Here is a 5,979-nt window from a genome sequence, read left to right as displayed (position 1 = left end):
GCTGTCTGGAGTCTGGTCTATGTATTTGGGGTGTGTGTGTGTGTGTGTGTGTATGTTGTGTGTGTGTGTGTGTGTGTGTGTGTGTGTGTGTGTGTGTGTGTGTGTGTGTGTGTTGTGGAGGACAGAGGTCAAAATCAGGGGTCTTTAATTGCTTTCTACTGTATTGTGTTGTTTTCTGAGACAGGGTTTCTCTGTGTAGCCCTGGCTGTCCTGGAACTCGCTCTGTAGACCAGGCTGGCCTTGAACTCACAGAGATCCGCCTGCCTCTACCTTCTGAGTGCTGGGATTAAAGGGATGGGTCACCGCTGCCTGACATGTTTGTCCATTTTTGAAGCAGGTTCTCCTTGTGGAACTCACTATGTAGACAAGACTGGCCTTGAACTCACTGAGATCCTTGGTGGGGGAGAGAACCAGCTCCTGAAAGCTGCCCCCGGTTTCACACATTCATAAGTGCGTCCCACTTTCATACACACACAGGAAATGAATGGATAAATAATTGACGTAACTTAGAATACGTTATTTAAAAATAAACTGGGCCGGGCGGTGGTGGCGCACGCCTTTAACCCCAGCACTCGGGAGGCAGAGGCAGGCGGATCTCTGTGAGTTCGAGGCCAGCCTGGTCTACAGAGCAAGTTTCAGGACAGCCTCCAAAACAATACAGAGAAACCCTGTCTTGGAAAACCAAACTAAATAAATAAAAGGGCTAGGTATGGTGGTACCTGACATGAATCCCAGGCAGAGGCAAGAAGATCTCTGAGTTCAAGATCAGCCTGGTCTATAAAGTGAGCTCCAGGCCAGCCAAGGATACACAGTGAAATCCAGTCTCAAAAACAAAAGAAGAAGGCGGCGGAGGGAGGGAGGGAGGAAGGAAGGACAGCTTAGCTTGTTGTAACTTTAACCAGTCTGTGTTTCTTTCCATGTCTCAACAGCAGGGTGGTCTCTCGGGAGGAGGGATGGACACTGGCCATCACAAAGGGGGACTTAACAAGGCGTCCTCTTTTTTCATTTTTTTCTTCTCTCTCTCTTTTTTTTTTTTTTTTTTTTTTTTTTTTGGTTTTTTTCGAGACAGAGTTTCTCTGTATTGTTTTGGAAGCTGTCCTGGAACTCACTCTGTAGTCCAGCCCGGCCCCGAACTCACAGAGATCCTCCTGCCTCTGCCTCCCGAGTGCTGGGATTAAAGGCGTGCGCCACCAACACCTGGCTCATTTTTTTCTCTTTCAAGACAGGGTCTCCCTGTGTGTCCTGGCTGACTTGGAACTTCCCACGTACACCAGGCTAGCCGTGAATTCACAGAAGTCCGCCTCTTATTCCCAAATGGTGGGATTAAAGGTGTGCATCGCGTGTCTGGCAAATAAATGTAGTTAAATTATGATAAGCTGAGAGGGTCTGTGGGGTGAGTCAGTAGGTAAAGATGCTTGCGGTACAACCCTGGTGGCCTAAGTGTGCTGACCCCCAGAACCCACAAAGTTAGGATTGAACAAATCCACCATGTTGTCCTCAGACCTCCCTGCATCACACTCACACACACACACACACAGAGACACAGACACACACTCACAGACACAGACACACACACTCACACACACACACACACAGACACAGACACACACAGACACACACACTCACACACACACAGAGACACAGACACACACACACACAGAGACACAGACACACACAGACACACACACTCACACACACACAGAGACACAGACACACACACTCACACACATAGACACACACACACACACACACACAGGAGCAGTAGGGAAAGACATCCAGCTAATCTGAGAGCATCGCCCAGTCAAAGGCTGGCCCAGAATAAAATGTCCCTTACACTAATCCAGTCAGTAAATGAATTCCGTAGCAGCATTTATATGTTGTGTGTGTGAGAGAGCGTATGTATGTGTGAGTATATGTGTGTGAGCACATGTGTGTGCATGAGTGTATATATATGTGTATGAGTGTATATATGTGTGTGTGCATGAGTGTGTATATGTGTGTGCATGAGTGTATGTGTGTGTGCATGAGTGTATATGTGTGTGAGCCCATGTGTGTGTATGTATGCATGAGTATATGTGTGTATGCGTGTGCATGGTTTCGGGTACAGTGATGACCGAGACAACCTGAGTGCTACCTCATGGGGAGGAACACCTGAGTGGGAAGACATCCCTGCCCCAGAAAGTGCTGACTCGGCAAGACTAGAGTGAGATGGAGGTGAAATCATGGAAGACTCCCTGTAAGGGTCAACAGACAGACCTTAGCACAGAAAGATGAAGAGGAAACTGTTCCAGTGGAAGCCTGGACAGGTGTTATCTTCTCCCATTAAACTCAAACAAAGCCCTCCTGGGGCTCCAGCCACCTGCTGACCCCTGTCATGCACCTTGATGACCCTGGGGACAGGTCTGTGTCTCTTTCACTGACTTTGAACCCTGGATGGGAAGAGCCAGGATTGCTGGTCACTAAAACTTGTCTCCCAGCTCACTGCAGATGTAAAAGCCGGAACTTGGGCATGGTCACTGAGTGGCAATTAGCAGATGTTTGAATAGTGAGTGTGTCTATTGCGTACAAACTCCTCAAAGGGCCTGGGCCATGCCTCAGTCTGTGCGGAGCTCCCTGTGGGTCATGATGGTCTCTGAGCCAAACAGCTGCTGTCTTGGGGAGCTCACTTGAGCCCCCTTGCAAAAGGTCACCCCTGCTGGGATTTTTGCACTGTTTATTCCTTTCATACAGGGCTGGGGGGTCAGAAGACCCTACCCTGAGTACCCACCCACCATGCAAACACGAGGTCCCAGTTCAGATACCCACCCACCATGCAAACACGAGGTCCCAGTTCAGATACCCACCCACCATGCAAACACGAGGTCCCAGTTCAGATACCCACCCACCATGCAAACACGAGGTCCCAGTTCAGATACCCAGCACCCTCTCGAAGGACGGGATGGTGACGGCTGCAATCCTAGGGTAGCTGGGGTCGAACCTGAACCCGAGTTTTAATTTCTCTTTCCTTTTTTGGCTTTTCGAGACAGGGTTTCTCTGTTGTAGCCCTGGCTCTCCTGGAACTCAGAGATCCGCCAGGGATTAAACATGTGAACCACCACTGCTAGGCAAGCTTCTAGTCTTTTAAAGCCCTGCTTTCTGGGCCGGGCATGGTGGCACACACCTTTAATCCCAGCACTCGGGAGGCAGAGACAGGCAGATCTCTGTGAGTTCGAGACCAGCCCGGTCTACAGAGTCCAGGACAGCCAAAGATACAAGAAATCCTGTCTAGAAAGAAAGAACCAATTTTCTGACATTCTTGGGTAAAATCCTTCTTTCCTGTCGTCGATGTCCCGACCTGTCCCTTGCCCCCCCGCCACCTCCCATTGACTCCCCCATTCCTAGTTCAGCCAAAGTGACACCTGCTAACAGCGGCTTTTCCTTGAGCGCTCTTGACTCTTCGTTGCCCCCTTGTGGTCATCTTTGGATCTGCGTGGAAGGATATACCTGGAAAATTGCTGGTAATTCTCCACGCATCCCTTCAGGGTCACTCCCGGCGTTTGTCCCCCTGAGCTGGGTCGTGAGAAACTGCTTTTGTGCATGGCCTCTACCCAACGACTGTCCCTTGCCCTCCATCATGCCCCCCAATGCAAGGGCCAGGGAAGAGAAATTTTCCATTCTGAGGATTGCATGTGCACCCCAAAGGCTTGCAGGATGATGGCTTCCTTCCCACAGCCGCGGGTCCGCTGCAGTTTCTAGCTGTCTTTCTAAAACTGTCCTCCTGTAAACGTTCCCAGCGAAGCTCAGAGGAGCTGTGTTTTGCCGGCTATGTGTTGTACCAAATTGCGGCAAGCGTGGGGTGCTCCAGAAGAGGAGGGGCCCCACCCCTGCCGCCGGGCACTCGGAATTGCTCTATAGAAGCAGGCGGTGGTGGCTCAGTTGTAACCCAGATACTCTGGGGTGGGGAGGGGGGAGGATCGGGGGTTCAAGGCCGTCTTCAGCGGCATGTGCAGTTCAAGGCCCTCCCGGGCTGTGTAAAACCGAGTGCCATCTCTTAGGATTTATATAGGGCGACCATGACACGTGCCTTGGACCTGTCCTTGTAACTCTCAAGCATTGTGCGCGACCCCTCTGCACCCCTCTGCGTTGCGATTAACCCTCTCATTGCCTGCGTCCATCAAGCACCCTGTAGGAAGGGAAGGATGTGGTTCAGAGAGGGGAGGTCACCTGCCCAAGGCCACACAGCAATGTACAGCATCTATTTTAAGCTGTTTAATTTGAAGGTGTAGAATGAAAACTACATCTGTGATGACTGCAGAAAGAACGGGGTGCTGGGGAGACGTTGTCAGTGAAGTGCCTGCTGTGCAAGCATGGGGGTGCCTGTGTGGAGCTGGAGAGACGGCTCAGTGGTTAAGAGCACTGGCTGCTCTTCCAGAGGACCCGGGTTCAAGTCCCAGCACCCAGGTGGCAGGTCACAGCCATCTGTAACTCCAGTTCCAGATATCCGATGCCCTCTTCTGGCACTGCAGGAACATAGTGCACAGACATAGAGGACAAAATACCCACTTACATTAAAAAATAAACCTGGGCAGTGGTGGCACTAACCTTTAATCTCAGCACTCGGGAGACAGAGGCAGGCTGCTCTTTGGTTTACAGAGTGAATTCCAGTTCTACACAGAGAAACCCTGTCTCAAAAAAACTGGGCGTTGGTGGCGCACACATTTGATCCCAGTACTCAGGAGGCAGAGGCGGGTGGATCTCAGTGAGTTCGAGGCCAGCCTGGTCTACAGAGTGAGTTCCAGGACAGACACTGTGGTTGCACAGAGAAACCCTGTCTGGCAAAACTAAAAAAGCAAAACAAAACAAAAAGCTAGCTGAATTATAGCCGCTGAGACTACTCGCGAGCAAAGTCATTCGCCAAGCCTGACAACCTAAGTCTGGCCCACGCGAAGATGGAAGGAGAGAGCCAACTCTGTTTGCTTTTGGACCTCACATGGGCATTTCCCCCGCTCCCCACATACCATCAGACACCATAATGACAAACAGGGTTTTGGTTAAGCTCGTTGGTGTACGCCTTTTGGGCTACACTCAGGAGGCAGAGGCAGGTGACTCTCCAGTCTTCTGCAAAAACAGCAAACACTCTTAGTCACTATACCATTGTCCCAGTCCCTAAAGTAAATCCTAAAAAAAAATCCACCTTTGGGGCTGGAGAGGCGGCTCAGAGGTTAAGAGCACTGGCTGCTCTTCCAGAGACGTGAGTTCAAGTCCCAGCACCACATGGTGGCTCACAACCATCCGTAATGAGATCTGGTGCCCTCTGCTGGTGTGCAGGCAGGAACAATGTATACACAATATATAAATAAAATAAAAATAAATCCACCTTTAATTCCAACACTTAGGAGGCAGGACAGAGTGTGTCCCAGGACCATCAGGGCTACACAGAGAAACCCTGTCAAGAGTAAAACAAATATCTAAGATGATGACTCCTGAGGAATTTCTAAAATAACTTCTATGTACACACACACACACACACACACACACACCCTCACAGATACATGTAGCGCATGCTCACTACATATATGTTATATACATACACAAAAAGATTGAGTTGGGTATGTTGATACACACCTTTGCTCCAAGCACTGGGGAGGGGGAGGCGGGGTAAGGTGAATCTCTCTGAGCCTCAGGCCAGCCAGCATTATATAATGAAATCCTGTCTGGAACAACAAACAAATGTAGCACTGAGTGGTACACTCAGTGATAGCGCTCCTGCCTAGAATCCCCCAGTGAGGGGCTGGGGTGTGGCTCAGTGGTGGAGCCCCTGCCTAGAATCCCCCAGTGAGGGGCTGGGGGTGTGGCTCAGTGGTGGAGCCCCTGCCTAGAATCTCCCCAGGGAGGAGCTGGGGGCGTGGCTCAGTGACAGCTCTAGCATTGCATGCATAAGGCTTTTGGTCCCATCTTCTACACCACTCAGGATAAAATAACTATGTGAATTCTAATTGC

Source organism: Mesocricetus auratus, unplaced genomic scaffold, assembly GCF_017639785.1.
Source record: "Mesocricetus auratus isolate SY011 unplaced genomic scaffold, BCM_Maur_2.0 Super-Scaffold_100038, whole genome shotgun sequence".
Classification (NCBI taxonomy): domain Eukaryota; kingdom Metazoa; phylum Chordata; class Mammalia; order Rodentia; family Cricetidae; genus Mesocricetus; species Mesocricetus auratus.
The sequence above is the reverse complement of the archived record's forward strand: the minus strand, read 5'-3'. Positions refer to the sequence as shown.